This window comes from Pleurodeles waltl, chromosome 6 (genome assembly GCF_031143425.1).
Source record: "Pleurodeles waltl isolate 20211129_DDA chromosome 6, aPleWal1.hap1.20221129, whole genome shotgun sequence".
NCBI lineage: Eukaryota > Metazoa > Chordata > Amphibia > Caudata > Salamandridae > Pleurodeles > Pleurodeles waltl.
In genome coordinates, this window is record NC_090445.1 from 1677193627 (window position 1) to 1677208284 (window position 14658).

Genomic DNA, 14658 nt, shown 5'->3' on the forward strand with positions numbered 1-14658 from the left:
CGGAGCTGGACTGGGAGCTGTCCATGGAGTTGTTGGCCTCAATGAAATTCCATAGTTGTGCATTGATTGCTTTCTCTAGTGCTTTGGCAAGGTAGGGTAGCAGCGAGATGGGCTGGAAATTCTTTAGTTCTGATGGGTCGGCCGAAGGTGTCTTCAAGAGAGGGAGTATTTTGGCGTGTTTCCAATTCTCAGGGAAAGTGCTGATGGAGCAGTTGATTGTGTTGCGAAGTTCGGGGGCGATAGAAGCGCTGGCTCTGATGTATATGTGGTGTGGGCAGGGGTCCAAGGGGGCTCCAGAGTGGGTGCTGTCCATGATGTTGAATGTTTCCTCTGTGGTGAGCATGGACCAGTCGTGGTTGGTCTGGGCGGGTTCTGGAGAGGGGGGTCAGTCGCAGGTTCTGGTGCCAGGTGACAGGAAGCTGTCGTAGATGTCCTGGATCTTGTGGTGGAAAAAGGAGGTGAGTTTGTCGCAGAGGTCCTGTGACAGGGAGATGCTGGTAGCTTCGGAGGGGGGATCTGTGAATTTGTTGATGACTAAGAAGAGTTCCTTCGAGTTGTGTGCTCCCGGAGTGTGTCCTTCCTTGCGTTCTTGATTTTTTGTTGGTGGGCCTGCAGCACTGATTGTGCCACCCACATGAGTAGCCCTAAAGACCTGCCTCAGATCTGCTACTGCAGTGTCTGTGTTTGCAGTTTTAAACTGCCATTTCGGCTTGGCAAGTGCACCCATTAGTCAGGCTCAAACCTTCCCTTTTACTACAAACAAGTCACCCCTAAAGTAGGACCAAGGCTGCCCCATGGACACAGTGCAGTGTAGTTAAACGATAGGACATGCACTGGTGTGTTTTTCATGTTTTCATAGTGAAATAGTGCTTAATTAGGTTTTCACTATTGCAAGACCAATCCCTCCTATAGGGTAACATGAGGATTGACTTGAAATATCTTTTAAGTGTAATTTCCCATTGGGAGCAGTTAGAGGTATGGAGTTTGGGGGTCCCTGAACTCGCAATATAAAAATACATCTTTTGGTGAAGTTGGTTTTTGAATTGTAAGTTTGAAAATGCCACTTTTAGAAAGTAGGCATTTTCTTGCTTAACCATTCCGTGCCTCTGTCTCTCTGCTGAATACTGGGGTTTGGCAGAGCTCACAGAGTTTCACTCCGTGGAATTCCGCGGAGTCACCGAAAAACTCTGTGGAATTCCATGGAGTTCCGCATGCAGGCAGAGTACTAGTAGTCAGCCACCCCTATTCTAAACCAGTGTAACCACGAAACTGCAGTTGAAAAGTATCAACTGCAGAAAACACAAATATTCAGATGGCCCTTCTTTTAAAGATTCTTATAACACCTAATGTCTGGTTCCCCGATGAGACAGTACATCCCACTGCCACCAACATAATACACCTTGACAATTACATAAAGTACTGCATTTGCTCACTCTATGTTTCAACTCACACCATCTCTAGAGCTTAAGAGCGACTGCAATTTTATGGATGGAGTTTAAAGACTGCCTACCAGTCACTCTGGTTATTACAGTGCACAGAGTGTTGGGAGCGTTTGGAAATGCACAACTATCTATGTTAATAACATACAATGATGACCCATGGATGACCCAGCAAGGGGTGTTGAAAACAAAAGTGCCACTTCATCAGAATAATCATTACCAGAACGACAAATGCTTCAGGGCTGGGCAAATTAAACACAGAACCTGTCACAGCAGTCGAAGATTTGTCGTTCAAGGTAAAAAAGGACAACACAACCATATATTACTAAGACAGGGGGTGTGTGGGTTGCTAAGCCTGGAAGCTTGCAGGGGGATGCACCATTTGCTGAAAAGGCTGGCGTTGCAAAGCTCGATGGAAGGGAAGGAAGGAGTTGGTAGGGGGTTAAAGATGTTGGGTTGAGGACTTATTCTCTTTGCTGAACGCACACTAGTAGGTGCTCACCTAAAGGACTCGACTGTGGACTTCTGCAGGTTGATACAGTGGCGAATCAGTCTCCTTGTTGGTACCACTGTGTCCACTGGAGGCAGACACAGCGTTACCTGAATACAAAACACCCCACCAGTGCCTTGCCGGACGTGACATAAGTTGTCAAATAACAACATGCAGCAAATAGTAGGGCTGAGTGCAAACACAGCAGCAGCATGCCACTAAACTCCTTTCTGCCGACGGTAGGCAGAGTTTTTTGCCGAACTTCGTGCTCCAAGCGGAGCGCGGAGTAACAAAAACTCAGAGAACTCCGCTGGTGGAGCGGAGTTTGCCACACAGCCCTACTGAATACACATCTGGGTCAGGATAACAGTTGAGCCGTTTGTGCTCTCACTCTAGACAGTCACACAAAAGGAGCTGAGGTCTGCCCTGCATATCCTGCTGGCCCAGCACCAAGCTGATGGATCTTCCTGAGCTAGAGTGCTGGGAGGATCTGACACTTGTACCTGAATAGGGCTGTGCCAGTCCCCACACAAAGCAGTCTCCAAAACCCTTGAGTGTGTCTGGGGCGAGGGCAGCGGAAGGCAGAGCCTTATTCACTACAAACACTCCTCTTTGAAGTTTGCCTACTTCAAAGACAGAAATGAGAATAAGTACTGGACCTCTGAAACCACATAATTAGAATCCTTCTGGACAGAGGAAATTCTGCCAGGAATAAGAGCTGGATGCTGCAGGAGGGACTGCCACACTGCCTGTTGCTTTGTTGTGCTGGCCTGCTGCTTGCTGCTTCTGTCCTGGGAGTTAAAGGACTGAACTTGGCTTTCTAGATCCTGCTTCCAAAGGATTCTCTAAGGGCTTGGACTGAGCTTGCCTTCTGTTAAGAAATCTCAAGTACATCAAAAACGTCACCTGCCATCGCCTGGGCTCTCTTGCTGAGAGTCCTGACTTGCCAAGTGGTGCCAAATCCAGTTCCTGGGCCCTTAGGTAGTCAGTTCTGGTGCAACAAGGAAGAAACTAGTTCATCGACTTCCAGAATGACTTTTGAACTGGCGCCACTCTCCGACCCTGCACTGTTACCTGCACCGGAGCCATGGCCCCTGCTGAGTACAACAACGGCGACCAACAACACAGTCCCGATGCCACTGCAGTGCCTCAAAAGTTCCGCCACAGCGTGAGTTCAGAGTTCCATGACACTGACACCCGTGGCACCTGGCTCTGCCGCAGCACCCGTGGTGTGATCGCTACACCGCGAAGTTGACACCTTACGCCTTGACCTGCTGGATTCATCAACCCTGCCTTGTCGTAAGGAATCAACGCCTCACCGCCAATGCCTCATCACCTCCTCTGCAACCGTAAGGAACCGACACCTCACTTCCCCTGCCTAGCAGTAAGGAACCCAGGCCTCACATCTGCGGTGGCAGTAAGGAACTGACGCTACACCGGCTCCAGAGACACCTCATCTCCCCGACTCTGTGCAATATCTTTGTTTCCTCATCGTTTTCCAAGGTACTGCAACCGGGATCTACATGACTCTGCAGCTGACCACGCTCCCTTGTGGGTGGCGCTGGACTGAAGCGACTCCGTCAAGCCGTTTTGGTAGCCCCAGTTGGAACTATTGTATTTCTAAGTGCTATACTACATTTAATCTTTGAAAATTTGTATCTTTCCTTATCTATATTGGATTCTTGTTGTTTTGGTCTTGTTTTTCTCAGATAAATATTGGCTATTTTTTCTAAACTGGTGTGGAGTACTTTTGTGATGTTTTCACTGTGTTACTGTGTGTGTGTACAAATACTTTACACATTGTCTGTGAGAAAAGCCTAACTGCTTGAGCCAATCTCCCAAGGGGATGAGCAGGGGTTATCTTAACTGTGTGACTCCCTTAACCTGATCAGCGTGAGGGCCCCTATTTGGACAGGGTGCAAACCACTGCCAACTAGGGACCCCATTTCTAAGAATTGCAATATAAAATGAAGCAGGCATGCAAGAAGTGAACTTGGTTGTTAAAAGAGGGAGTGATGGAGGTGTGGCCAGGCCGCAAGTGAAGATGGTTGCCTGCTAGACGAGTTCTGCGTGCCGGAGGAAAGAGAAGGCGGTAGTGGAGCCCAAGGAACTGAAGGGGCAACTAGACTTACTTTCCCCACTCCCACATGATGCCAGCTGCACCCATAGGAAAACTCTTCTGCTCGTGGCGACCCCTGGGACCCCAGGGCCCTGCAGCCTGGCACTCGGAACCCAGGCCTACAGCCTCAGGCTCGATTTCTACACACACCCGAGGGGGCCCGGGGCTGCCGCCTGACACCACCTGGTCGGAGAAATGGACGGGAATGCCTGTGACCAGAACAATGGTGGGGGTATCCACCCCACCCCCAACCATACCTGCGCCACCAGGGGGGGCACTGCACACCGGAGTCATCACACATGGGCCGTGGTGAATGCTGACACTCCAACCCCACCTGGCAGGGACCCAGCTGTACGATGGCATACACAGGGCCTGATCCCTCTATCTAACGCAGTAGGTAAGCCCTAACTACCCTGTTCTACAGGGGAGAGACCGGTGGGGGGGGGCCTTGACCCTAGGGACTTCCATGCTTCCTCTCCGGTCTCCACTCTGAATATACCGCCCCAATGGCAGTGGCACCTGGCCCCACATACCGTGCCACGGCCCTGAAGAACACCTGTGTTGGGGCCCCTGCCTGGCAGCAACACTTGGGGAGACCAGAGGGACCTACCTGCTCTCTTCAACTATTTTGCGAGGGGCAACGGCGATACGGAGGTGCGTGGGATGCAGATTGTTCCCATCAAAGACTGGCTCTGCCCATGCAATATATAACCACACAATATATGACTATGCGAGTTCCACAGTATCACAAAGGGATGACCACACTCGGCCGCTATATTGACCAAGGCTGCCTCTTTCTGCCACCCACTGCCACAAAATCTCAGCCTTGTGGTCTCCTGGCCTTTCTTGGTGCTGTCACAAGCCAACCAACACCTCCCCTCACATCACCCTCACCACTTGAGCACCGCGGTGCCGCACCCGACCCCAGCCACAGGGACCAGAAATGTAAGTGACAGGAAGAAGAGGGATTGGTGCTCCCCTGTAATGCCTCCCAGAGGACCGAGACCACGATCCTGAAGCCACCCTCCTCATTCCATCGCAAGGAGGACTGGTGGACGCCCTCTGCAGCATGGAGAGGGGTTCTCCCCCGACTCTCCTCTGGGAGCTATTCCGCTACACATCGCCTGCGGTGCACCCCCGCCTACACGTGTCCACTCCACCCGGACCGGGACCAGGTCTTCAGGCTGGCAGGAGCCACCCAGCCATCCAGGGGCACTGACAGCCACTGTCATATGCAGACCCAGGCCTAGGCATTGCCTACCATACCCAGCAGCCCTGCTTGTGGGCAATTGAACCTCTGTGCCATTTTGCAACATTGGTGTGCCCAATTGGTGCCCATTCAACATGCTGCGCCACCTGGCATACCACAAACAATCGAGCCTCCATCCTCACCTTTACCCCACACAGGGGGATGCCCCTCCCTTGGCAGTGTTGCCTCAGGACACCGATGCCCAGGGACAAGCCTTCCAGTAAACCGGCTCGTCCATTGCTCTTTTCAGAGGCCTTCATCATTACCAGACCACATCTACCCCATCAGTGCCGGCTGTCTCCAACCCACCAGACGCCTCCCAGACATCTAAAATGGATGTCTCAATGGAAGGCATCCTACAGGAAATCACAGTGGTTAGCAGCAGGCTGGGGAGCATGGACACCAAGATCTCAGACCTCTCCGTAGAATTCAGAACCATCTGCAGTGACATCGCTGGATTCAAGGATAAGATGACGGGCATAGAACACCGCCTCTCCCTCTTGGAAGACAAACTCAACACCGAACAGGGACCAAGAACTGCAATATCTTCGGGACAAATGAACAGACCTCGAGGACAGAAGCCGCAGGGACAATATCCGCTTCTTTGGATTTCCAGAGCGAGCAGAAGGCATGGACATCAAAGCCTTCCTTGCAAACATCCTGACTACCCTCATGGGCCTCACGTTTCCCCCCCCCCCACCAGACCTCCAACAAGCACATAGGATGGCCCTGTACGCAAAGACCACAATGATAGGCCGCGCCCCGTCATTGCTTGTTTTCTACACCCTAAGCGAGTACGGCAGCTGCTGACTGCTGCACGTGGTCATGGGCGATATGACTATGAGGGTCAGGAATTGCAGATTGCACCTGGCTTCTTTGGCCTCTTCTGCAACACAAACGACAGATGGAGAGCATTCCTGGCACTTAGGCCACGATTACGGCAAACGGATATTAAATGTGGGCTGTTCGAACCAGCACGCATGTAGATTTCAAAGACTGGCAAATCCATTTCTCCCAATGAAGTTGAGACCATCTGATGCACGCAGGGTATGTCTCCTAACTCCCGATGCCTGGGGACTGAGAGGGCTCTGGTGGGAATCAGAACCAAAAAGGTAGCAGAACCTCGGAGTGACCCTCCCAGGTCTTCAGGCAGTGGCAGCCCTCACCCAGGATCATAGCAGACACAGGGGAGTCTGGTCTCCCCGACACACGTCACTGGCCAGATAAGTAAACCACTAATGCGTGCACAAAGCTGGTGACTGCATGGTCTTAGTACCCTCTTCCTCACCCTTTCTCCCCCTAAGGGAGGATCACAGGGAGGTCCACTTTGTTTTCACCATCCCCTCAAGGCTCTGCACTGGACCATAATTCTTTATCGTCTACTGGAGGCATAGTTTTCTATGCAATGTTTCTGACCACTATTGCACTACTCCGGCCAATTGCCCAGGTCCTCTCCCATGACACAGATTGATTATTATTGCTTGTTGATATTGATTGTTCATGCCAACACCGTTTAGATTTATACATTCTCAGACCTTCACACAGCAGATTTTGTTACCACTGCCCCAGGGGCACAACGTTCCACAGCCCTGCACTGCATGCCCTGGGCCTGGCTACGGGGCCAGGATAGACCCTTTACATTCCTTATGTTCCCACACATGCCTCACCACACATGTCGAACCTCCCCCTGGTCCCCCTAGCCTGGGCAGTGCCGTCGTATGTCCCAGTAAGCGACAGCCCTGCCCCACTTCCCAATGTTGCCTCCCTTGAAGTAACACCTCAGCCCCTGCAGATGCGCCAGCCGACAGCTCCAATGATTGGCACACGGCCCTGCTGACATGTGCAGTGCCCTGCTATGACACCTCTCATTGCCCATCCCCAGGCACCTCGAGGATGTTAATGTCCAGCCGGAGGCTGGCACCCCCGTTCCCCTTCCAAATGATTCATAAGGCACACTGCATAACACCCAACACATAATGTACATTACATACCACGCACCACATCATCCCACAATGCCATATCACCAAAGCACATTCAGCCCACTACTCCCTTGAAGCCCAGCTGCCACCCACATGTATTACCACCTTTGCCCTTGTGCCTCCTGGCCCTGATACAGGACCTATCCCTACAATGGCACTTCCTCGCAAGCCTGGCACTTATGTAGAGCCACCGCACTATCCAGCTACCCCTGTTGTGACTGCTCCCTGACCTGCTTGTCTACAGTCCCAGTCGCTACTGCCCATCTCCGCCTTCCTCTCCACACCCTTACCCACCCCTTTCCATAGGGAATATTATGACCCATACGTGCGATCGCGGGGGCCCAACGACTTCCCCCGCAACCCCCCTGATTGAAGGGGCTACGGACTACCTCCTGAGCCTGGACTACATTAGGTCCCCTCCCCGCACCATGATGGGACTACACACTCCCGCCCAACCATCGGGCAAGGTGCTGGTTTACCCCCCGACCTCCCTCATCCCTCTGCAGCCCTCACCACACTGATAGTATTTGCCTTTTCCACTCTGCCTCCTCCCCTCTTCCCCATGTTGGTAATTTCTGGAGCGTGGGCCTCGCAAGTTTAGGTCCATAGTTAATAGCTCCCAGCCTTTGCCAGTGTTTATTCCTTACCCCCATAATCACTTTAGTGTTAGCTCCTTCCCCCTCACCCTCCCTTTGTCCATCCTTCACCTCTCTATGCCCAGCCTGCCTACCACACCACCCTCCCCATATCCCCATCAACCCCTTAACCTGACCTACACCGCCAGAAGTAGCGGACGCCACCCCCACCCCGATGACTGAGGGACACCCTCTATGTCACTTTCCCTCATACCTCCCCTCTTCCCCCATCCCAGCTTCCTGCCCCAGAACCCCCTCACTACAGCCTACCCTGACCACAGTCCTGATGTCCCACGCCAGCCCCACACAGCAACCCCCTACTCTAAACGTCATCTCATGGAATGTTCATTCCCTCACTCACTATATCAAATGGAAGAAAATACTGGCTTACCTACAATCCCAGTGGGCAGATATTGCCCTACTGAAAGAAACACATTTGTCCCAACTCGAATCCGACAAATTGTGCCTCAACTGGGTAGGCAGGACGATACACAGCAGTTACCATACATCTCCTACACTGGCCACTGGCCGGGCTAGGAAATGCAGCGTTGCCATCCTCTTACCCTACCCTTCACTTTCCTAAAAACATGGTCAGACCCCCAAGGCTGCTACGTCCTTGCCAAAATCAGGGTCAGTGACTGTGTAATATGTCTCGGCTCGGTTTATGTCCCTATGGGCACCAAACGCCCCTTCTTCCTCCAAATCAATTGTCTGCTAACTGAAATTGGGGCCACACATTTCCTCCTGGGGAGATTGTAACCTTGCCCCCGATCCTGTGCTTGATCCTACGAGTTCCCTATATCACTACAACCAAGCCAACAGGGCCTTCCTGAACTATGTCATATCCGACAGTGGCCTGGTGGACCTCTGGCGCCTAGCCCATCCGACAGATAGGGAATATACCTTCATCTCCTCGGTTCACAGCACCCAATCCAGAAGAGATTATTTCTTAGTCTCCCAGAAGATGGTAGCACTGCTCCATGACTCCAGAGTCCTTGCAGCTGCACTTTCAGACCACTCCCCTGTCCTCCTCGCCCTAGATATGGGACTTACCTCCTCAGGAAGCAAGCTGTGGCGATTGGATGTCTCACAATACCGCACACCTCAAGAAAAAGCTCAACAACGCTCCCACGTCTCCACCTATCTCTACAACAATAAGGGCTCGGTCTCTTCCCACAGAACATTGCAGGCAACTGCGAAAGTGACAACATGGGGTCAACTCATGAGGGACGCAGAACGACCTGGAGGTAGTGAAACTTACGTGCATCTGTACCACAGCCCCCTTCCCCACAAATCGCCACGAGCTAGAGTGGGCTAAGATGGACCTCAATACCCTCTTTACCTCCAGAGCTGAATACGCTCTCAAAAGAATGAAGGGGCACCACTATGAATGCAGGGAGAAGGCGGGCCACCTCCTGGCGGCACAACTGCATCAGCAGGACACCCAATTCTCCAAGCCATTCAATTCTCCAATTCCCCAGCCATCCTCTCCTGCCCCCTCAATATTGCTCATGAGTTCGCTGACTTTTACTGGTCCCTCTACACCCCCAAAACTCCAGAGCACCCCACACGTTTCTCCACATTCTTGGAAGGCATACATTTACCAAAACTCACTGACGAAGGCAGGCGTTTGCTGGAGGGTGAAATAAGCAAGGATGAAATCACCCAGGCCATCACTAGACTCCCATACCACAAAGCACCGATGACAATGGATTTCCAGTGGAATTCTACAAATGGGCCAGAATGGACGTGGTAGATTCATTGTACAAGGCCTTTTGGGACATGGTGAGAGCTGGCACCCTTGGTCCCTTTTCCAAAAGGGCGACCATAGCTGTTCTCCCTAAACAGGGTAAGGATCCCTTACTATGTAGAAGTTACAGGCCCATCTCTCTCTTGAACAGATATATTAACATCCTGTCTGGAATACTGGCGGCCTTACTGCCGATAGTTATCCCGTCCCTTATACACCACCCGCAATTGGGGTTTGTGCCTAGCTGATCCTTGAGAAACCGTTTCCACACCTTGGCTCACATGCTCTGATCAGCCAGGGACCTGAACGATGAAGCCCTGACCCTATCTCTGGATGCGGAGAAAGCACTTGATAGGATAGAGCGGTGGTACCTTTTCAAGCTCTTACAACACTTTGACCCAGATGACGACCTTATAACCAAAATCCATTGACTGTACTATTCATCTAGAGCGCAAGTGAACTGTGGGGGTTTCCTATATGACCCTGTCTTCATCAGGTGTGGAACCCGCCAGGGGTGCCCCGTTTCCCTGTTCCTATTTCCCCTCACTTTGGAGCCCTTGGCAGCCCCCCTCTGCTAAGATCCGTACATCTCTGGTATCCCTGTTCCGGGAAGCAAGTCCACAATTTACCTCTATACTGACAAACATCCTGCTCACCCGAACGGACCCATCACACTCGCTCCCGAAGCTCCGAGACATCCTCACCAACTTTTCAATATTGTCAGGCTACAAGGTGAACTGGGACAAAAGTGAGGCGCCACCCATATCCTGATTAACCACCAAGGTAGTTATAGCGACCTTTCCCGTCCGATGGACACCGTCCCATGGACACCTTCCCATCTCAAGTACCTAGGTATCTATATTAACAGGGGCCTGGACTGTATCACAGTGAATAACCTGGACACTTTGCTCTCACGAACACAACAGGACTTCGCTAAATGATCGCAACTAGGCCTCTCCCTATGGGGTAGAGTGCAGGCTGTACGTATGGTAACGCCACATCGATTCACCTTTGTCCTCGGCATGTTGCCCTTGCTCACCCCGCAATGCCAGACTCCGTATTGGTGATCAAATGCTGGACTTGAGAGAATGGCGCGACACAGGCATTACTCACGTGGGCCGGATCGTAGCTGAAGGGACCCTCAAACCCTTCGCCACACTCTGTGACGAATATGGCCTCCCCCCACACCAAGCCTGGAGACACATACAAATACAACACTGCCTAACCCAACTCGTGGGACCTCGACCATGGTCCTTACCATCTTCTCCAGTGGTCTCCTACGTCAGAAAATGGGGTCAATCGATTGGGGTGTGTCGGGCATCCACGCCCTTCTGATTCGTCACCTATTCTCCCTGCCCCTCTTGAACAAGACACGCACTTCCTGGCAATTGAAATTACAAATGGAATTCGATGCAGAAGACTGGGTAGATCTTATACGTGTCCAGAGATACACAGCACTTGCTGCACCTACTTAGGTGTAAGACTTTTGATTACTTTTTCAGCACAAAACGAAGTGACTGCATTTACCATGATGCATTGGGGCTAACTTTTTGCTTGAGTGTGAGGCAGTGTGCTCCCTTTTTTCTTTTTGTCCAATGACTGCTCCCTTGAGCTAACGAGCTGACGAGCTCTGGAGAGGCACCTGTGCGCCAGTGAGTGGTACATAAACCCGAGAAGACTTTTGGCGGCATTTCAAGCAACCCCACAGACTTGGCTGCTCTCTGCTGATGACGGGCTAAACCTAGAAACACGTGTCCAGAGATACACAGCACTTGCTGCACCTACTTAGGTGTAAGACTTTTGATTACTTTTTCAGCACAAAACGAAGTGACTGCATTTACCATGATGCATTGGGGCTAACTTTTTGCTTGAGTGTGAGGCAGTGTGCTCCCTTTTTTCTTTTTGTCCAATGACTGCTCCCTTGAGCTAACGAGCTGACGAGCTCTGGAGAGGCACCTGTGCGCCAGTGAGTGGTACATAAACCCGAGAAGACTTTTGGCGGCATTTCAAGCAACCCCACAGACTTGGCTGCTCTCTGCTGATGACGGGCTAAACCTAGAAACACGTGTCCAGAGATACACAGCACTTGCTGCACCTACTTAGGTGTAAGACTTTTGATTACTTTTTCAGCACAAAACGAAGTGACTGCATTTACCATGATGCATTGGGGCTAACTTTTTGCTTGAGTGTGAGGCAGTGTGCTCCCTTTTTTCTTTTTGTCCAATGACTGCTCCCTTGAGCTAACGAGCTGACGAGCTCTGGAGAGGCACCTGTGCGCCAGTGAGTGGTACATAAACCCGAGAAGACTTTTGGCGGCATTTCAAGCAACCCCACAGACTTGGCTGCTCTCTGCTGATGACGGGCTAAACCTAGAAACACGTGTCCAGAGATACACAGCACTTGCTGCACCTACTTAGGTGTAAGACTTTTGATTACTTTTTCAGCACAAAACGAAGTGACTGCATTTACCATGATGCATTGGGGCTAACTTTTTGCTTGAGTGTGAGGCAGTGTGCTCCCTTTTTTCTTTTTGTCCAATGACTGCTCCCTTGAGCTAACGAGCTGACGAGCTCTGGAGAGGCACCTGTGCGCCAGTGAGTGGTACATAAACCCGAGAAGACTTTTGGCGGCATTTCAAGCAACCCCACAGACTTGGCTGCTCTCTGCTGATGACGGGCTAAACCTAGAAACACGTGTCCAGAGATACACAGCACTTGCTGCACCTACTTAGGTGTAAGACTTTTGATTACTTTTTCAGCACAAAACGAAGTGACTGCATTTACCATGATGCATTGGGGCTAACTTTTTGCTTGAGTGTGAGGCAGTGTGCTCCCTTTTTTCTTTTTGTCCAATGACTGCTCCCTTGAGCTAACGAGCTGACGAGCTCTGGAGAGGCACCTGTGCGCCAGTGAGTGGTACATAAACCCGAGAAGACTTTTGGCGGCATTTCAAGCAACCCCACAGACTTGGCTGCTCTCTGCTGATGACGGGCTAAACCTAGAAACACGTGTCCAGAGATACACAGCACTTGCTGCACCTACTTAGGTGTAAGACTTTTGATTACTTTTTCAGCACAAAACGAAGTGACTGCATTTACCATGATGCATTGGGGCTAACTTTTTGCTTGAGTGTGAGGCAGTGTGCTCCCTTTTTTCTTTTTGTCCAATGACTGCTCCCTTGAGCTAACGAGCTGACGAGCTCTGGAGAGGCACCTGTGCGCCAGTGAGTGGTACATAAACCCGAGAAGACTTTTGGCGGCATTTCAAGCAACCCCACAGACTTGGCTGCTCTCTGCTGATGACGGGCTAAACCTAGAAACACGTGTCCAGAGATACACAGCACTTGCTGCACCTACTTAGGTGTAAGACTTTTGATTACTTTTTCAGCACAAAACGAAGTGACTGCATTTACCATGATGCATTGGGGCTAACTTTTTGCTTGAGTGTGAGGCAGTGTGCTCCCTTTTTTCTTTTTGTCCAATGACTGCTCCCTTGAGCTAACGAGCTGACGAGCTCTGGAGAGGCACCTGTGCGCCAGTGAGTGGTACATAAACCCGAGAAGACTTTTGGCGGCATTTCAAGCAACCCCACAGACTTGGCTGCTCTCTGCTGATGACGGGCTAAACCTAGAAACACGTGTCCAGAGATACACAGCACTTGCTGCACCTACTTAGGTGTAAGACTTTTGATTACTTTTTCAGCACAAAACGAAGTGACTGCATTTACCATGATGCATTGGGGCTAACTTTTTGCTTGAGTGTGAGGCAGTGTGCTCCCTTTTTTCTTTTTGTCCAATGACTGCTCCCTTGAGCTAACGAGCTGACGAGCTCTGGAGAGGCACCTGTGCGCCAGTGAGTGGTACATAAACCCGAGAAGACTTTTGGCGGCATTTCAAGCAACCCCACAGACTTGGCTGCTCTCTGCTGATGACGGGCTAAACCTAGAAACACGTGTCCAGAGATACACAGCACTTGCTGCACCTACTTAGGTGTAAGACTTTTGATTACTTTTTCAGCACAAAACGAAGTGACTGCATTTACCATGATGCATTGGGGCTAACTTTTTGCTTGAGTGTGAGGCAGTGTGCTCCCTTTTTTCTTTTTGTCCAATGACTGCTCCCTTGAGCTAACGAGCTGACGAGCTCTGGAGAGGCACCTGTGCGCCAGTGAGTGGTACATAAACCCGAGAAGACTTTTGGCGGCATTTCAAGCAACCCCACAGACTTGGCTGCTCTCTGCTGATGACGGGCTAAACCTAGAAACACGTGTCCAGAGATACACAGCACTTGCTGCACCTACTTAGGTGTAAGACTTTTGATTACTTTTTCAGCACAAAACGAAGTGACTGCATTTACCATGATGCATTGGGGCTAACTTTTTGCTTGAGTGTGAGGCAGTGTGCTCCCTTTTTTCTTTTTGTCCAATGACTGCTCCCTTGAGCTAACGAGCTGACGAGCTCTGGAGAGGCACCTGTGCGCCAGTGAGTGGTACATAAACCCGAGAAGACTTTTGGCGGCATTTCAAGCAACCCCACAGACTTGGCTGCTCTCTGCTGATGACGGGCTAAACCTAGAAACACGTGTCCAGAGATACACAGCACTTGCTGCACCTACTTAGGTGTAAGACTTTTGATTACTTTTTCAGCACAAAACGAAGTGACTGCATTTACCATGATGCATTGGGGCTAACTTTTTGCTTGAGTGTGAGGCAGTGTGCTCCCTTTTTTCTTTTTGTCCAATGACTGCTCCCTTGAGCTAACGAGCTGACGAGCTCTGGAGAGGCACCTGTGCGCCAGTGAGTGGTACATAAACCCGAGAAGACTTTTGGCGGCATTTCAAGCAACCCCACAGACTTGGCTGCTCTCTGCTGATGACGGGCTAAACCTAGAAACACGTGTCCAGAGATACACAGCACTTGCTGCACCTACTTAGGTGTAAGACTTTTGATTACTTTTTCAGCACAAAACGAAGTGACTGCATTTACCATGATGCATTGGGGC